The 19,851-nt window shown below is 39.4% G+C and overlaps 1 protein-coding gene and 1 pseudogene across 4 annotated transcripts in view; one reads left to right on the plus strand and one right to left on the minus strand.

The window, feature by feature from the left end:
• Pde8b (phosphodiesterase 8B) overlaps positions 1-19,851 on the plus strand; it is a 250,241-nt gene that overhangs the window by 98,469 nt on the left and 131,921 nt on the right. The gene's annotated exons all lie outside the window — the stretch shown is intronic.
• On the minus strand, positions 4,886-6,552 carry LOC124987579 (PRELI domain-containing protein 1, mitochondrial-like; annotated as a pseudogene).

Consider the following 19,851-nt stretch of genomic DNA (forward strand, 5'->3'; position numbering starts at 1 on the left):
CGTGTTAAAATCACCTAGTATTATTGTATTGTGGTCTATTTGGTTTCTGAGATTGAGAAGGATTTGTTTGACATACATGGATGAGCCACTGTTTGGGGCATAGATATTTATGATTGTTATGTCTTGCTGATTTATGGTTCCCTTAAGCATTATGAAATGTCCTTCTTTATCCCTTCTGATTAACTTTGGCTTGAAGTCCACTTTATCTGAAGTGAGGATGGATACCCCAGCTTTTTTGCTGGGTCCATGTGCATGGTAAGTTTTTTCCCATCCTTTCACCTTTAGTCTATGGGTATCTCTTTCTAAGAGATGAGTCTCTTGCAGGCAACATATTGTTGGATCTTTTTTATCCAATCTGCCAGTCTATGTCTTTTGATTGATGAATTCAGGCCATTAATATTCAGGGTTATTATTGAGATATGATTTGTATTCCTGGTCATTTGACTCATTTTATTCATTTATTTGCTTATTTTTGACACAACTTGGTTCCTCTTTATTTGAGAGTTCCTTTAGGATATCTCCTCCCTTTGCTGATTTGCTTCTTTGTTTTTCATATCTTCTTCATGGAATATTTTGCTGAGAATGTTCTGTAATGCTGGCTTTCTTTTTGTATATTCTTTTAGCTTTTGTTTATCATGGAAGGATTTTATTTCGTCGTCAAATCTGAAGGTAAGTTTTGCTGGGTATAAGATTCTTGGTTGGCATCCATTTTCTTTTAGGGCTTGAAAAATGTTATTCCAGGCCCTTCTAGCTTTTAGGGTCTAGATTGAAAAATCTGCTGATATCCGTATTGGCTTCCCCCTGAATGTAATTTGGTTCTTTTCTCTCACAGCCTTTAAGATTTTGTCTTTATTTTGTATGTTAGGTATTTTCATTATAATGTGCCTTGGTGTGGGTCTGTTGTAATTTTGTGTATTTGGAGTCCTGTAAGCCTCTTGAACTTGATTTTCCATTTCGTTCTTCAGATTTGGGAAATTTTCTGAAATTATCTCATTGAATAGATTGTTCATTCCTTTGGTTTGTTTCTCTAAGCCTTCCTCAATCCCAATAATTCTCAAATTTGGCCTTTTCATGATATCCCATAGTTCTTGGAGATTCTGTTCATGATTTCTTACCATCTTCTCTGTTTGTTCGACTTTGTTTTCGAGGTTAAATATTTTGTCTTCAATATCTGAGGTTCTGTCTTCCAGGTGTTCTATCCTATTGGTTGTGCTTTCTATGGAGTTCTTAATTTGGTTTATTGTTTCCTTCATTTCAAGGATTTCTGTTTGGTTTTTTTTCAATATCTCTAACTCTTTATTGAAATGGTCTTTTGCTTCCTGTATTTGCTCTTTTAACTGTCTATTGGTGCGTTCATTCAATGCCTGCATTTGCTCTTTCATTTCATCGTTTGCTTCCCTTATCATGTTGATTATGTACATTCTGAACTCCCTTTCTGACATTTCTTCTGCCATGCTGTCATTGGATTTTATTGATATAACATCCAGATTTGTTTGAGGCATTTTCTTCCCTTGTTTTCTCATATTGTTCAGGTATCAGTGGACTGCAGAGATGTTGCAGATTTCCTCTATTGACTTATAATGTCCCTGAAGATTGCTAGTGTATCCCCTCTTATCCTTCAGTAGCCTGAAGTCTTAGAGGAAGTTGATACTTCGGTGTTCCCCTAGGTAGCTGCCTCTCTAGGGGTGGTGGTCTTCAGGTGGGGTATATTCCCTGCTAGAGGGCAGAGGTGCCTCTACTTGTTGACCAATGGTCATTCAAAGGGGAACTAGACTGCGGGCTGAGGCAATGCCTGTTTGGACCTGTGTCTCTGGTTTTACCGTCTTTGTGGGAAAACCTCACTCGGCGGGGAAGACCCACCCGGTGGGGAGGTCTCGCTAGTCAGTTCCCCTCCTAGAGGTTCTCCTCAGTCCACAACTACCGCCTGGGCAGGGCAGCCTTCCCAAGCAACGTTTCCAGGGGCCTGGACCTACCTCCTGGGCTTGGGAGCCCTGCCCTTTGCAGACGAGTCTCCTTAGGTGGCCCCTCCTCAGAGAAGCTGCCCAAAGTCCTGGAACCTTCGCTCCACCCCTCAGCTGGTCTCTGTGTAGCTCTCCTGGGCCTGGGAGCCTCACCCTTTGTAGACGAGTCTCCTTAGGTTGTCCCTTCTTAGAGAAGCTGCCCGAAGTCCTGGAAACTTCACTTCGCCCCTCAGGTTGTCTCTGTGTAGTTCATTCAAGAAAAGGTGCCTAGGTCCCTGGACCGGACCTTGCTATGCACCTAATCGCCTGGCTATGCGACCCGCCGTCTGACCAGTCACTTGGAGCCTCGTACATATGTTCCAAGCCCCAGTGACCCGTCGCTCGTCTCTTCCTCCAGACAGCCACCCGGTGCTCTGTGTGGGCGCTTGGAGACCAAGCCACTCACTGCGTACCTCCACCTCCTCTGGGCAGTCCTCCGTTGCTCAGGCGGTTGCTGGATCCAAACAACTCACCGCCTGGGCAGGGCAGCCTTTCGCAGGCAACGTTCTCTTTCTTTGGCAGCCACTCTTTCTCTGGCAGCCGCTGGAGCCCTGGCAGATCGCTTCAAAACCAAGCGGTGTGTCGCACAACCTCCTTTGCAAAGTTCCCCGCTTTCTGAGTTCACTGCTCCAGCGGGGGAGGTGTGTCTTGCTGCCTGGGCAGGGCAGCCTTCGCAGGCAACGTTCCCAGGGGCCCGGACCTCCCTCCTGGGCTTGTGAGCCTCACCCTTCGCAGACGAGTCTCCTTAGGTTAGAGAATCTGCCCGCGGTCCTGGAAACTTCAATCCGCCATTTTTCGCTCCGCTTCGCGTCCCTGTTTACCGCTCCGGCGGGGGAGGGGCGACCCGCCTAGTCACTCTACTTCACAAAGTTCTCTGCGTTCCGGGGCTACTGCCCCATCAGGGACGCCTCCCCTATGGGAGAAACTCACCCGGCGGCTTTGAGTTGGTCCCAAGTCACTATCTCCTCTTTTGAATCTTGAGTCCTGGAGCAACATGAAATGCAGCTGCCCTCTAGTCCGCCATCTTCAAATTTCCACTTCTGAAATACAGTTGATTAATAGTTGGAACATTGATTGTAATTTGAAATGAAAAGAATCATAATTGGAATAAATTTCTTTTGATTGTTTTATCAATTCTTCAACATTAACTGATTTCTTTTGTGCCGCTGTTTTCTGTTCTTGAAATGTCTTACATCTTTGTGAATGAACCAGCAGTAACAGATGATTCTGAGCCTGCTATATGTGTCTTAGTTTGTGTGTGCTTTTTGTGGGGTATTGGGAGGTGCAGCATTTGAAGTAAATGATACCTTTTGAGACGAAAGGGTGGGTTAAATAGTCGCTTGATTTAAATCTTTTGTTTCTAATGGAGCCTCAGTTTCTGTTGCTTGCTTTTTTTTTTTTTTTTACCATCAAGCATCTAGGGAATGTGACCCTCCAAACTGCTTCCCACCCACAAGTGTTTTGCCCTCTCAAGACTGCCCTCTTGGGTCCTGCAAATCTTCCAACACTTCATTTCCTCTGTGATCAAGGATCAGACTTATTCTCTGTATTTCCACACTCAAGGTGGAATGCTTACTGGGGTCACCTTCATCTATTCCACTACCAGGCTCTGCCATCTGACTCGCTTTCCTGGCAAGGTTTCTGCTGGTTTCAGGTGTTTATTTCCCTCCTTATGCATTAATTGAAGCTTGGAGTGTGCTCCATCTCCTGTTGTGCTGTGGGCGGGGCTGGCCTCATAGGCATGCCGCCAATGCAGTTGCACAGAGCCTCATTCCCAGAAGGGTCTCAAGCTTGGGGTTTAATGCTCTTCAGTCAGGGTCCTGAACTTCTTGATAATTTGATTTTAGAATATGTGTTTTTGAAGTGATGTCTGGTGGGACAATGAAGCATGTGCCAGGACCTTGAAGCCTTGGCTCCCGTAAGTCCTGCCTCCCCTTCCCCTGCAGCCTTTCATCTTAGCTCCCCTGGAGGAGTTCCCAGTCATTTGCCCCCAGCCTGGCCCAGCCATTACTGTGGTCCTCTGGCTGGAGTGGTGTCTGGTTGCACTGTGGATGGAGGTCCAAGTTCTGTCCTAGTCCTCTATGCTCACGAGGGCCTGGAAGCATGTAAGGGAAGGGTTGGGGGTCTCAGCTTGGCACTGACACTGCATTCAGCAGGTGGCTCAGTGCGGTCCTCTTGTCTACGACTGACCCAGGTACACAGCATGTCCTAGAAGTTACAGTTTCTTAGGGTGCTAGGCCCCTAGGAAGGAAAGATTGACTTCTCTGTCCCCAGCTGGGGTCCCTCATTTTAATTTTGGATTGGGTTCTGCCAATTTCATGGCAGGCCCTGGCTATAGAGTTATTGGGGAGTTCTGGGTTGTTTGTTCTCCTGGTTGATTTCCAAAGTTTTTGGAAAGATTCAAATATAGGTGGCTGTCATTATCTCATGGGAAGTTGGAAGTTCCTGATTTTCCTTTAATTTGCTTTATTGATTTTCTTCCCCTATTATAGAAGCAATTCATGCTTTTTGCAATAAAACAAATAACATATATGTGTGTGTGTGAGTGATCTTTCTCTCTTCCAAAGTGACCAGCGTTCACATTGTGTGTGTATGTGTGATCTTCCCAAACTGTTGTTCATGCTCATGTAACACACACAACATACATGCACACATACATACCTACATGTTTATATTTGCAATATACAAATACTCAAGCCATATGGAGTTATTAGGGATATGGCAAAAATTCTTATATTTTGACAACCTGAAAGTCTCTATTTCAAATCTTATGAATCCAATTCATTCTTTTGTTTTAAATATATCTTTTTAAAATATATATATATATATATATATATATTTATTTTTAGTTGTAGATGGACACTATCTTTGTTTTTTTTTTTTTTTTTTGAATTCAACAAATATTTATTGAGTGTCTATTATGTGCTAGATATTCTTCCAGGTATTTGGGACACATCAAAACAAAACAAAGAATCCTGCCCTCTTGGAGCTTACAGTCTATTGTTTATCAACACTTCACCTGCATACTGCTGGTGACCTTAAACAAGTCCCCACACCTTTGTACCACTTTGTGCCTGTCATCAGCTGCCCAATGGGAGAATAAACCAGCTGGGCTCAGACATGTGTCTGGTGTACTGCAGTGCTGAACAGGACACCTGCCCCCAACCCACCACCCAGACAGCAGAGAGGGCTAGAAGTTGATTTTTAATAATAAAGTACAATGAAAGAGGGGGCAGAGGGAGCCCACGGGTGTCTAGTGGGCTGTGGCAGTGGCAGGGGCCCAGGTTGGCTACACAAATTGCTGCTGCTGCTGCTGCTTTGTGGCAGCCTTGCTGGCAAGGTCCTTGGCCTTCTCTGTAGCTGCCAGTGCTGTCTCCTTTGCCTTCTCCTTGGCTTCCTTGGCTGTCTCAACAAGTGTTTTGGAAGGGGCCTCACCTGGACAGCTCTAGAGACACCAAATAAACTAGAGGAGACCCAGGCTTCCCGAGGGATTTCGGTCCAGCCACTGTTGTCAGAGTTCACACGGTAAACACATCGTTCCTCCACCACCATCAGCCGGGCGTGGTTGATGTTCCAGGTGAAGGTGGTCATGGTCTGATTTTGTGGGTCCACAACAGAGTCCTCCAGGATGTACACCGAGTGAGCAAAACGGTGGCAGGAAACAGTCGCTCTGCCCAGCGGGGCATCCTGTTGGTCTTGGTCAGGAGTCTCCGGGATAGGAGCTTCTGGTCAGGGGTCACCTCCCGGTGTACTATGTCTTCCGTTAAGACATGTTTGCTGCAGGTGTTAGTGATGCAGACCCTTAGAAAACTACCCCTGACAGACCATCTATCAGGGTTCCTGTTGGGAGCCTCTCTGCCTTATCTTCCTGCAATCCTGCAGAATGATCTGTACTGTAGTTCAGAACTAAGAGTACCTTGAACCTATCCCAGGGCAAATTCCAACTCCTACCTCCTCCCTGACCTGAATTCCTGGGCTTTCCAGCGGGGCTGGCTTCAGGTTTGGCAAATGCCCGGATTTCCAACCCCAAGCTCCCTCCCAATTACTGTGCTGCCGCCTCTTCCTTGTCTCAACACTCTGAGAAGAGAACCTTAGACTAGGGCTTCAAGTAAATCACCACCCAGGACCAGTCTTCTTCCAGGATCTTGCAGGCCTGGCCTGGCCGCTTCCCCGATAAGATCTCCGTACCCTAAAAACAGCCACGGTTCCGGGGATCCCTCACGTCAGACTCGAAGTAGTCTTTCTTGGTCCCATTACTGAGGGGCTGCCCACACTCTGATCTCCAAATAGCGAGGTGAGAAGGAGGTCTGCTTTTCCCTGGGCCACGTACCTATAGGGATTCGGGTACCGCTGCCAGAAGGCAGCGAACACTTGGTCCCAGGAACTTCGGAGCACGCTCTGGCCCAGGAAATACTTCACCATCGTCCCGGCCGGGGCGGGCTCAGCACCCGCGCAGCATCAGGGGTGCAGAGCCCGGGGGGCACGCGGAGGCCGGGCCGGGGCTCGGCGCACGCCCGCCAGGATCACAACTCAGTCACCACTGCGCCGCACCCAAGTCTGCTGCCGCCATGAGGGATTGTCAGTATCTTTGTTTTATTTATTTATTTTTATGTGGTGCTGAAGATCGAACCCAATGCCTCACACATACAAGTGGAGTGCTCTACCACTGAGCCACAACCCAATTCATTCTTTTTAGTAACAATATTCTCTATCCGTAGATTTGCCATCATTTATTTGCTAGTCTTGTATTGATGAATATTTAAGTTGTTTCCACTATTTAAATGCTATCAAAGGCAGCAAATAAGTCCCTATTATTTGTATACTTATATCTAGTAATTTTAGTTTGCAATACTGAATTCCTTAAAATCAAAGTTCAAGACTTAAGGGCATATTACTTTCTAAAAAGATTGGAGGGATTCACACTCCCACCAGTAGTGTATAAATGCCCATTTCCCCATATTGTTGTCAAGCCCTAGAAATTATCAGTCTTGTAAATTCTTACTTATATGAATGGTGGTCTTGATTTGCATTTTCCTAATTATTGTGAGGTCAAGTTCCTTGCCACATATTTATTAACATTTCCTTTTCTGTGAATTTCTTGTTCATCCATTTTATATATTTTGCTATCAGAACACTTGTATTTTTCTTACCAGTTCTAAAAGAATTTTATTTTTAAGAACTATTAACTTCTTTCATCTATGTGGCAAGAGTTTTTTCAATTACCATTTGTCATTTGACTTAATGGTGTCTTTGCCATAAAAATCACTAAAATTAAATGTCTGTTTCTTTTTATTTTGGTGGGTTTTTTTGTTTGTATTTTTTTTAGTATTTTGTTTTAGTTAGACGTGTACACAATACCTTTATTTTATTTTTATATGGTGCTGAGGATTGAACTGAGGGCCTCATGCATGCTAGTTGAGTGCTCTGCCACTGAACCACGACCCCAGCCTATTTCCGTGTTTCTTGACTTGCTAAAGAAATTCTGATGCTGAGGTTACAAAATAGTCTTCTAAATTTCTTATATATAGAACTTTTAAATACATATTAACTTTATTTTTGTATCTCACATACTTTAGTTTCTTTTCAAAAGGAAATTATTGTAGCCAATATCATTATAAAAAAAGTTCTTCCTTTCTGTAATTCATCCTATATTATGTTTCTTTTTATATACTTGGATATATTTCTGGATTTTTTATCCTGTTCTGCTAATAAATTTGTGCATTCCCCTGCCAATGGCATATTGTTTTAGTTCAGGGCTTCATTATTTTATGTGGTGGAACAAATATTGTCTCATTATTTTCTGTTTTGCAAAATCTTGGCAATTCTAAGGTACTCTTCCACATGAACTTTAAAATAGTTGCTTCCATTTCCTTCAAAAACTCTTTTGAGACTTGGATGGAATTTTATGTATTGAAGTCAAAATATTAGTGTAAGATATATGTATAATTTTCTTAATATTTATCAGTTTCCTTTCTATATTATACCTGTTGTTGCTATTATGGATGGAATTAATTTTCCTAAAGAGGAAAACTATTAGTTTTCGTTTGTTTATCTGTTTCTATCCATCTCATTAAAATTATTTTATTTAGGAGCTTTTAATGTTGATGCTGAGAAGTCTAACATGTACTAATTCTCTTTTCTAGGTAAACTTTTCTTAATGAAAATTTATAAAATTTTCTCTTTATTCTGGTAATCCATGTATTTTGGAAGAATATGTCTTGTTAAGCCTAAGGGTTTAAGTATTTCTGAAGAAAGTTTTCATTTATTATTTCTTCAATTATGTGTTCTCCATCTGTTCCTTTTTCTCCTTTAGGGTTAGTAATTTGGCAATTTTTTTGTCTCCTAGATCTAGTCTCATTTTTTTTCTCATGTATTTCAATAGATTTTTTATGTGATTTAGACCACGCATCTATAACTTCAGGCCCCTTGCCAAAGCCATCTTGATGTCTATTTCTGTAAATAAAATTGTATTGGAACATAGTCAGTCTCATTTGTATATGTGTTATCTGTTGTTGCTTTCATGTTACAGTGACAGAGTTGAGCAAGTTCCACAGGGACCGTATGACCACAGAGTAAAAGATATTTACTAACTGAACCTTTAAAGAAAAGGTTTGTTAGCCCCTCTTCCAGACAATATATTTTGTTCTTGGGAGTGAATACTTACTTTCAGTTAGGTTATTGAATTTAAAATATTTCCAATATCTTTTTAGTTCAGAAAATATATATATGTAATTTTGGGGTACCAGGGATTGAGCTCAGGGACACTTGACCATTAAACCACATCCCCAGCCCTATTTTGTATTTGATTTAGAGACAGGGTCTCACTGGGTTGCTTAGCACCTCACTTTTGCTGAGACTGACTTTGACCTCGCTATCCTCCTGCCTCAGCCTCCGAAGTACCTGCGCTTACAGGGGTGCGCCACTGTGTCTGGCCAGAAAATACTTTTTAATATTCTACTTACATCACTTTAGGGATTTGCATTCCTTTGTCCTTTAATGTTTCCTGTAGCCTCTTGATATCAGTGAGGCCTATCTGATTTCAGTTCTTTTTTTCTTAGAGATTAAGTCTCTTCTCGTAGACTGTAGGTTTTATTCACCAATCTCTATTTCGATGCCCTTAGCACCAATGCATTAAGGGTACAGTCTTTGCCACGGGTAGTCCCTGGTTAGAGAGGGAAGAAGGAAGGGAGGGAGATAGATAGATAGATAGATAGACAGACATATACATACATATATACATACATAGAGATATCTGTTTAATGATGATTGAGGAACATCCTTATTTTTCAACCTTACAAGTACAATGGGTGGGTAAATTAACCTATATGAATGTCCATCCATATAGGTGCACATCTTCTGCTTTTTTTGGGAAGACAGTTATTGGCCCTACATGTCATGTATCACAGATTGCAAAGGCAGGACCCACTCTGGCCTCTTAAGAACTCCAGGCCTAAAATGAAACAAAACAAAACACAGACCAACAAACAAAAACCTCCAGGCCTTATCTGACCCATGATTTCTAGGCCTCAACAAATTGTTTTCCAGATTTTAGAGTCATTTAGTGAGTTCAGAGATAGGGAATTGAGAAATCCTATTGTTTTTTTAACTTGGGTGCTTACTATTTTCTTTTGTCTATTTGACTCTGCTGGGAAGTAGTAGGTGATAGGGACATAGATAGTAATAGATGATAGGGGCTTGGCACACTTTGAGTGAGAAGTTTAGCAGTTCATAAAGGAATTCTATACTCCCATTAACAAATGGGAGTTTATTTTCTTTGTGTGTGTGTATGTGTGTACATGTGCATGCATACACATGCAAATATATACCCTCTTACACATGCATATATAGGCTCGATATTGATCATTAAATAAATACTACCACACAAATACTGCATATAGCAACACCAACACAGCCCAATCATGAAGAAGAAATAAACTCAAAAAGATGCATGCTCAAGGCCCCTGGTTTGATAATCCTCTATCCCATCTTCTAGAAATTCCATAAGAGTACCTACTGGCTAATGGATGTTTGTCATTGTTGTGGTTTACAGAGAAAATGCTAGTTTGGTTGATCTTCAAATCTTGCAGTTTTTAGAGGATTCTCTTTGAATCAAGGATTTTCAGATTTAGAAGGTGATTTGTATTTGTTGTTAATCACTGTTTAATACCTGTACTTCAGAGAGTGCTATTTAAATTCATGGGTGTTCTTTATCTCTTCCATTTTTATTTACAACTATTAGCTATTCATCATCACCTAATTATTATAGTGATAAAATTATTTTCATATCTTCAGAATAGCTTTTTCCCTAGAGGAATGTAAACTGTAGGTAATACATGAAAGCAAAGGTCGGTCATATTTTATGTACCACAAAAGGAGTACAACCCTGTGGGAGCTTTTCTAATGCATAATTTGGTTTACGTATGCCTTGACTAAGTGTAAGTGTGTGGGCAAATTCATTATGCATTCAACTTTTACTACTGCATCATTATTCTTATCATAATCTCATCTGATTCAGTTTTATTTCTAAAATTCCATAGTGGTTTCTCTGAGTCTAACACCAAAACAGTTTTTTACTCTTATTCTATTTCACCATACAGTAAATATTCTACTTTATTGGAAACAAGTAGTCTTTAGTACATGAAGAATATTCCCCTCCTTGTTTTAAGAACAAAGGCAGGTTACAGAGATTTTATGATAATCTTTCTGGTACTGGGGATTGAACCCAGGGGATCTCTACCCTTGAGCTTCATCCACAGCCCTTTTTATTTTTTCTTTTGAGACAGGGTCTCCCTAAGTTGCTTAGGGTCTGGCTAATTTGCTGGGGCTGACCTTGAACTGGTGACCCTTTTGCCTCAGAGTCCTAAGTTGTTGGGATTACAGGCATGCATGGCTGATCCTGGAAAGATTTTCTTTCTTTTCTTTTCTTTTACCTGCCTTCCTTTCTTCCTTCCTTCTTTTCATTAAAATTATTCACAATAGTGGGAAGATTTTCTTTAAAAAAATAAAATAACTAACTCGTATAAGTATATCCTGTGTTCTGTACAGATTTGTTCATTTTATACCTTTACCTCCTGTTCTGTGTTTGGACATCAGTATTGCTATTTAGAATGCTGCGAATGAGGTACAGTGAAGTTATTTCCTGTATACCAAACTTATAAGGCATGAGGAGCCAACTATTACTTTTTAGAAAAAAAGCTCAATCCAAAAAAGGACTGAAGAATATAGTTTTCTGAATAACCTTGATTTGATTGGAAATTTAGTTAACTGGAATGCTGCCTTTTTTCAGAATTTTAATTGGTATTTTTCTTGGCTCAGCTTTTCAATTGATTTAACAATAATTTATTGAAACCCCTTTAGGTTTAAGGCATTTATCCTGGTGACAGAGTAATAGCAGTGAATTGAATGATAGCATAGATAGATTGTGATAAGTTAAATTAGGCATTAAAAATTAGATATGCCTAATAACCTAACATAGAAGATAAAATGCATTAAGCATTTTAAAAACAGGTGATAACTCGAAAGAAGGCAGAAAAAGAAGGAAAAGGGAAATCAAGAACAGAAGAGACAAGTAGAAAACAGTGAACAAGATGATAGATTTATACCCAACCATTTCAATGATTACTTTAAATGTGAATGGTCTAAGTATCTCAATTAAAGGGCAAAGACTACCACATAGGATAAGAGAAAGGGCAAGAGCCAACTATATGCTCTCAAGACACTCATCTTAAATAAAAAGACACAAATAAGCTAAAAGTAAAAGCATAGAAAAAGGTATATCATGCTAACATGAATCAAAAGAAAGCTGAAATGGCTATATTAATATCAAATAGAATGTATTTCAGAATTAGGAATCTTGCCAGTGATAAATATTATAATTCTTCGTTAAAAAGAGTCAGTGAATCAAAAGGACATAACAATACTAAAAGATTATACATCTAATAATAATCCTTCAAAACATGTGAACTAAAAAATGTACAGAACTGAAAGAAGAAATAGATATATTTGCATTTAAAGTCAGAGACCTCAAAATCCTTTCCTTAAAAATAATTTGGGGAAGAATATTCTGGACAAAAGAAAAGGTGCAAAGATCCCAAGGTCAAAAAGAGTTTTAGTGTTAGAAGAACCCAAAGTAGTCAATGTGTTTGGAGCAGAGCAAGTTGATAGAGCTTTATCTGTGATATACCAGGAAGATAGGCAGGTTCTGGATTTTGTAAGACTTTATGTATACTTGTAAGGAGTTTTGAAAAAGCACAAAATAGGGTTGAAGAGCAAAAATGTTTGCTTCATAGCCTTTTCAACAAATGGTACTGGGAAAACTGGAAGTCCACATGCAGAAGAATGCAACGTGATCTCTGTCTCTCACCCTGCACGAAAGTCAACTCAAAGTAGACCAAAGACCTAGGAATTAGACTGGAAACTCTGCGACTGCTAGAAGAAAATGTTGGCCCAACACTCCAACATGTTGCCATAGGAACTGACTTCCTTTCTAAGAATTCTAAAGTGCAAGAAATAAAACCAGAAATCAATAAGTGGGATGGCATTATATTAAAAAGTTTCTGCATAGCAAATGAAACAATTAAGAATGTGAGGAGAGAACCTACAGAATGGGAGAAGATCTTTGCCACCTGCTCCTTAGATAAGGCATTAATATCCAGAATATATAAAGAACTCAAAAAACTTAACACCCAAAAAACCAAATAACCCAATTAATAAATGGGCAAAGGAACTGAACAGACATTTCTCAGAAGAAATACAAATGACCAGTAACTATATGAAAAAAATGTTCAACACCTCTAGAAATCAGAGAAATACAAATTAAAACTTGTTATTGGAGACAGGGTCCTGCTGAGATGATGCCTCCCATTGAACAGACATCAGAGACTGGGCTCGGAAGGCACAGATCTAATTTTACTTAGGATTGTACAAGGCATAGATAGGCACATTACTAATCAGGTTAAGATGCTTGTTGAAATAAATAATAAATAATAAATAAATAATAAATAATAAATAAATAAATAAATAATAAATAATAAATAAATAATAAATAATAATAATATTATTAAATAATTAAATAATAATATTATTTATTACCTATAGGTTGTTTCTGTTATTTATATTATCATATAAATGTAAACAAACCAAGTGTCCCTAAGTGATTCTGCCTAGCAACAAGTCTGAGACAAAGGATTGGGGGAAGGGCAAGCTCCAGCACACAGCATGAGGCGAGGCAGCGGGCAAGCTCGCCACAGCTTGCTGTGATGCTTGCTGAGCGAGGCTTCCCCTCAGCTTGTAGCTCAGCCTCAGTAACGGCAAAAAGCCTACAATCCATGGCGAGTCTTTACCATTTCCTCAGTTTCTCTGTCCAGACTGTTTAATTTATTTAAACCATGGTGTTAGTGACTGCTATCAGATAAGCTTGAGGAATGTTCTCTACACAAAACTACAGATTTCTTCTCCAGTCAGAATGACAGTTTTCAAGAATGTAAATAATAAGCGTTGGTGACAGTGTTGTTGGTGGGACTGCAAATTAATGCAACCATTCTGTAAATTCCTCAAAAAACTAGGAATGGAACCACCATATGATCTAGCTGTTCAACTCCTCAGTATATATCCAGAAGATCTAAAATCAGCTTACTATAGGGGTACAGGCATATCAATGTTATTGGCAATTTACAATGGCCAAGTTATGTAACCAACCTAGGTGCCCTTCAGCAGATGAATGGATAAAGAAAATGTGGTGTGTATGCACAATGGAGGATTACTCAGCCATAAGAAGAATGAAATTATGGCATTTGCTGGTAAATGGATGGAACTGGATACTATCATGCTAAGTGAAATAAGCCAGACTGAGAAAATCAAGGCTCAAATGTTTTCTCTTATATGTGGAAGCTGAGTCCAAAATAAGGGGGAGAGGAAAGGGGGATGGGAGGGAGAGAGGAAGAGGGAGGGAGGAAGAGGGAGCAAGAAAGGAAAGGGAATATGGGATGGATTTCATCAAAATAGAACCAAGATCAGTGGACTAGATGAAGGGAATTAAGGGGAAGGGAGAAGGGATGGGATAGTAGAAGAATAGTGGAATGAATCTAACCTAACTTTCCTATGTACATTTATGAATATACCACAGTGAATCTCACTGTCACTAAGTAAGTTACTAACAAACAAACAAACAAACAAACAAACAAACAAAAAACCTAGAAGTAAATAGCAGAAAGATCAGTAGAGTAAGTAGAATAGACAGAAGGGAATAGTGAAAGGAGCAGGGGAAGGGAGGAAGGCAAAGAACAGGGAAATACTGAGGACTGAATCAGAGGAAATTGTATCCCATGCCTTTTTAATGAGTCAAAATGAATCTCAATGATATGTATAACTAATAAGAACTAATAAAAAGAAAAAAAAAGTTAACTTCATGCTTAACTTTGGTTTAATATTATACATTAGGGGGCTTTTAGAATTTCTCCACAGCCTAAAAGTGAAAACAGTAGGTGACAAAAAGTCCCATACTTTGAAGAACAGCCTGAACCTGGCAGGATACCATCAAGAAACAGATTTTTTCTTTCCCACCACTTTTGCAACCTGCTCTGCTAAATCTTCCTTCTACATTTCTGGATTGTATCTCAGAGATACAATCTACAACTTTTGAATCTTATTTTTAGTTATGAAAAAGTTTAGTCTGATCTGAATCAACCCCACCCACCCACCATTATCCAAGACACTGCTTCCGCCCTTTTCAGCCCCGGGCTTGCTTTATCCTAGAGACCTGCAGAGCAGCTTGGCCCTTTGTCTCAGCTTTGCTTTCTCCTCCACAAATTTCTGCCCAGGATTTTGGTCTCTCAGGATCTTAGCAGGGTTAGTGAGAAGCAAAAGGGTGGAAATGGAATCCTTCTGAATCTTTTAACACTTTCTTCTTGTTAGTGAGTACCTTCTCTTGTGGAACATTTTGGTGATTCTTTGTGTATCTACTGACCCAAAACACACGCACGCACGCGCGCACACACACACACACATGCATGCATGCACATACACTTCTATTCCTTTACCAGGGGAATGTGCTCTCCAGCTGACCTCTTGTTTTATCCTTTTATCTTGGCTCCTGCTTTTAGGGGTACAACCCCAGCCTCTTTCTGCAAGTGTCACCTGCCACTATGGGTAGGCCTTTCTGGGTAGGGTTCCTTCAAAGTAGTTTCCGTCCTTTGAAGCCTTCTGCGTTGTCTGCCTGGTGTTCAGGGAGGGTTATGATTTGACTCTACCAAGCATTAGAATCGTGGGCTTCTCTCACTTCTCCCTCTCCCTCTCCCTTCAGGGGTAGTTCTAGGCAGCTGTTATTTATTAACCATGCCTTCAACTCTCTTAAGAACTCTTGTATACCTTCTTTAGTGGTAGCTTGGGGAGGTCTATTTATTTATATGAGGTATTGAGGATTGGACCCAGGGCCTCACACATGCCAGGCAAGTGCTCTAACACTGAGCCACAAGTCCAGCCCAAGGCCTATACATTTTTTGTTCCGCATCTCAACAAAGATTCTCTCCTGGAGGCAAGTACATCCTCTCTCTGAGGGAAATTCTCTTGCTGCTTCCCTTGAAGGGAAAAGGTTTTCACTTCTCCCTACTCTAAGAAGGAGGGGGAGCTCTGCAGCAGTCCCTACTGAGCCGGCAACTCTGTGCAAACCTTGCCATGTGTGCATGTTTTCTTTGGTACTGGGAATTGAACCCAGTGCCCTGGAGGTGAGATATGTGTCTGTGGTATGAATCCAAATTTCAGCCTTTAGCCATTTAATGTCCAGTTTTGTGTGGGAAAAAGTTTGAGTATAGAAACATAGCTATCATTCACACTTAATTGCTCTAATGCAATTTAGGAGACGACCTCATTTGGTTGCTCAAGATTTCTTTGAAAAACCCAATATGACAATAGAATTTAAGATCTTGCTCAATTAAAAGTATTTCTGAGAAATCAGCTCATCAGTTTACCATCTGATTTGAAAAGGAAGAGGACTTTTCCTATGAGGAGTATTTTTAAAAGTGACATTTAAAAATTAAGACTGGCACAGTGGCACACACCTTTAATCCCAGTGACTCAGGAGGCTGAGGCAGGAGGATTGCAAGTTCAAGGCCAGTCTGGGCAACTTAGGGAGACCCTATCTCAAAATAAAAGAAAGAAAAACGTGCTTGGGGTGGTAGAGTATAACTTGATTAAATCCCCAGGACCACAAAAAATAGATAAGTTTTTAGATAAAATAATTTTTTGTAATTGTATGTGGAAAGAATGCCTTTATATTATGTTTATTTTTATGCAGTGCTAAGATGGAGAACCCAGTGCCTCATACATGCTAGCTAAGTGCTCTGCCACTGAGCTACAGCCCCAGTCCTAGATAAAATAATTTTTATCTAAAAATTAGCCACCATTTATGTAAATGCTTCTGGCAAGTTTATATATAACATTACTATTTGATAAATGAGGAAAAATAAGTACTTTCATAGACATCAGTTTTATAGAAATTGAATATTAATTTCATAATAAAAAATAAATATATCCTCAGGCATTGTAGTGATGATTTTCACTGAAACTTACTTTTTTTTTTTTTTTTTTTTGCCGTGCTGGGGATCAAACCCAGGGACTTGTGCTTGCAACGCAAGCACTCTACTGACTGAGCTATCTCTCCAGCCCAGTACCTTGTTTCTTTATTAGAAAAGTGATTTAAAAACAAGTCATGACTGTTCTAATACTGAAGATGGAGAAACAAATTAGTACCTATTGATCAAGATCACCTTTCAGTTCTGTGGGATGTGGAAAGACTGTAGCATAAAATCTGTTTGAAAGCTATTTGTATTGTTGCTTTTAAATGTCCAGAAATAAAAATGCTAACCTTTAATAAGTTGGAAGAGTTCAGTGGCTTTAAAAATGTCAGAAGCAATCCTGTTGGAATTCTCCCACGGAGGTAATAAAACCAACCTGTCCAGTCCTCACTAAAGGGTCTCACAGAAGGTTGCATCGATATGTGATCATGAGGAATGTGTCCTTTGTGGGAGGGGAAAGACAACAGGAAGGAATAGTTCTAATCACTTAGGATATGTGTGAAGACCAAGCCCTTTTTTTTTTGTTTTATTTATTTGTTTATTTATTATTTATTTATTTGGCACTAGGGATTGAACTAGGTGTGCTTTACCACTGGGCTACATCCTCAGCCCTTATTACTTTTTATTTTGTGACAAGGTCTTGCCAGAGTGGCCCAGTCTGGCTTTGAACTTGGTAATATTTCTGCCTCAGCCTCCCTAGTAGCTGGGATTACAGGCATGTGCCACCCTACCCATCAAGCCCTTGCCTTTTGACAGTTGGAAGTGACAGAATTGCTAAATATTTCTCTTTAATGTAGATCAAGATGTAACATCAACCAAGATGAAATGGAGTCCTAATGGATAACTCTTGAAGATTGGCAAGACTTGGAAAAAAACTCACTTAGTTCTCTACATTTTGTTCTCAGTGCCATTTTGTTTCTAATTAATCATAGCTGCTAGCTATCAGTGCCCTCCCATCCCCATATCCAAGGAATCCAGTGGTTTCTCCACCCATTGCCATAAATATATGATTATAGAAGTAGAAAGTAACAGGGCTGACTATATATGCCCATTACACAAAAATTGATTTCTATACTTTATACTTACAACTTATTATCAAGTGTGTACATTGCATGTCTTATCCAGTATTTGTGCACAAAATAAGTTTAATTCTACACTATGGATACAATTTTTATTGCATATGTGAATTGATTGTACATTGTCTTTACTGCACATATTGTACCATGAAGCCCATAATGATAGGGCCTCCCATGGAGGCCTACTGGACTCAAGGGAGACTCTCGATTTCTCTCCTGGTGTCTTTATGAACCACATGACCTAAGAATCTACTTTGTTTAGCAGGGGGAGCCTGCCCCTTCCACTTAGGCATACTCTGCTGATTTCACAAGAGCGAGTACACATTGGTTTTTCACTTTCATTTCACCTATGTTATAATATCCTTTCTTCTTTTTTTGATATAATAGTAATTTTTAGTAATTTTAAAAGGCTCTTTTGGAACCCAAAATGAGCATGATTATCACTTCATATAAATAGGTCATGTTGACTCTAAGATATATATCTTGTAGATGGTGTTGTAAGCTTTTGCTGAAATAGAAAATGGAGGAGACAAAGTGGTTAGCGGATCCTACAGTAGCCACCAGGGAGAATATTTGAGCGATCAGCAGCAACTAGAAGAGTGCTACTGAAGACAAAGTGACAGTTTAGGGCTGGATCCTTTTTTGTTATTGAATAGGAAAGGCTCTGTTATTAATAAGTCAAGATCAATGTAAAATTCTGTTCCAATGCTGATCTTGCAGTAGTTTAAATAATATATCCTAATGTCTTGGTGTGCCTTCTTGGAACGTAGCTAAGTAAATAAAAGCCTTTGTTCTTGGATCATATATTTAAGTGAATAAAGGTTTTTACTGTTTAGTACTAAGAGCTATAAAGCTATGTTAGAACTTTTTTTATGATGTGCTATTATAGATTCTGGTAAGTGTTTTTTTTACAGGGAACAAATTTGATTTTTCTCCACTGAAAGACTAAATTACAGGAACTCATCATCCTGCTTCCCTCTGTGCCCATCAACATAGGGTGATTTAAAAATATGATTATTAGCTCATGTGATTTGATTTATTAAAGTTGAAGAGATTTCATCATATCATTTCTAAGGTTTTCATTTGGTCTGAGTACTTGGTATTTGCACAGTGTATTGTGGCCATATAACTAATTTACTGATGAAAATTATTATTGTTGCTATTTTTATAGAAACTTTTTATTGAGATTTAATTTGCCTATACAGTTATCCCATTTAAAGTGCACATGGTGATGGTATTTATTCTCAGTTGTTCGACTGTCCACCACAATCAATTTTAGAACATTTTTAATCTTTCTCAAAATAAACCCTGTTATGCATTAACAATCATTACCCATTTTCTCTTTATCTTCCAACCACAGGAAAACATAAATTTACTTTCTGTCTCTATAATTTGCTTATTCTGGACATTTCATGTAATTGGGTTCATACAGTATGTAGCCTTTTTATGTATGGCTTCTGCAGTTTAGCATGTTTTCATGGCTCCTTCCTCTTGTAGCATATATCAGTTCTTCATTCCTTCATATTGCTGAAGTACATTCCCTTGCGTGGATATACCACACTCTATTTGTTCATTCATTTGTTAATGAACATTTGGAATATTTTCACATTTTGACTATTACGAGAAATGTTGATATAAACATCCATGTATATGTTTATGTGGACATATGTTTTCATTTCTTTTGGGTGTATTTGTAGAAAGGAGTGGAATTTATGGGTCATATGACAATTTTGTGCTTGACCTTTTGACCTTTTGAGACACTGCTAGACTGTTTTGCACAGCAGCTATACCATTTTATATTCCCATCAATAGTATATGACAGTTCCATTACCTCCACATTTTTGCTAACACTTGTTATTGTTTGTCTTGATATTATATTATAAATTTGAGAATGAAAGTGAGCACTTATACCAGCTGTGAGCCAGGTCTGAACATTTTTGATTGCTCTGCAGTCTGAGCAATGATGCCTACTCAGAATAGCTAAAAGAGGGGCACGTAGGGAGAAGTTTGGGAGGAGTGGAGAAGAGTGCCAGGAACTAGTAGCAGTTGAATCTAGTCAACAAGGAGAACACTCTGTCCAGGTTTATCATAATATCTGGTGGGTAATTATTACTGTTTCCAAGGATCAAACATACATTTATTTTGAAAGGGATCAGGCCCTTTAAAATCATTTTTAGGGCTGAGGATTAGCTTAGTAGTGGAGCA

The sequence above is a fragment of the Sciurus carolinensis genome, chromosome 6, assembly GCF_902686445.1.
Source record: "Sciurus carolinensis chromosome 6, mSciCar1.2, whole genome shotgun sequence".
NCBI lineage: Eukaryota > Metazoa > Chordata > Mammalia > Rodentia > Sciuridae > Sciurus > Sciurus carolinensis.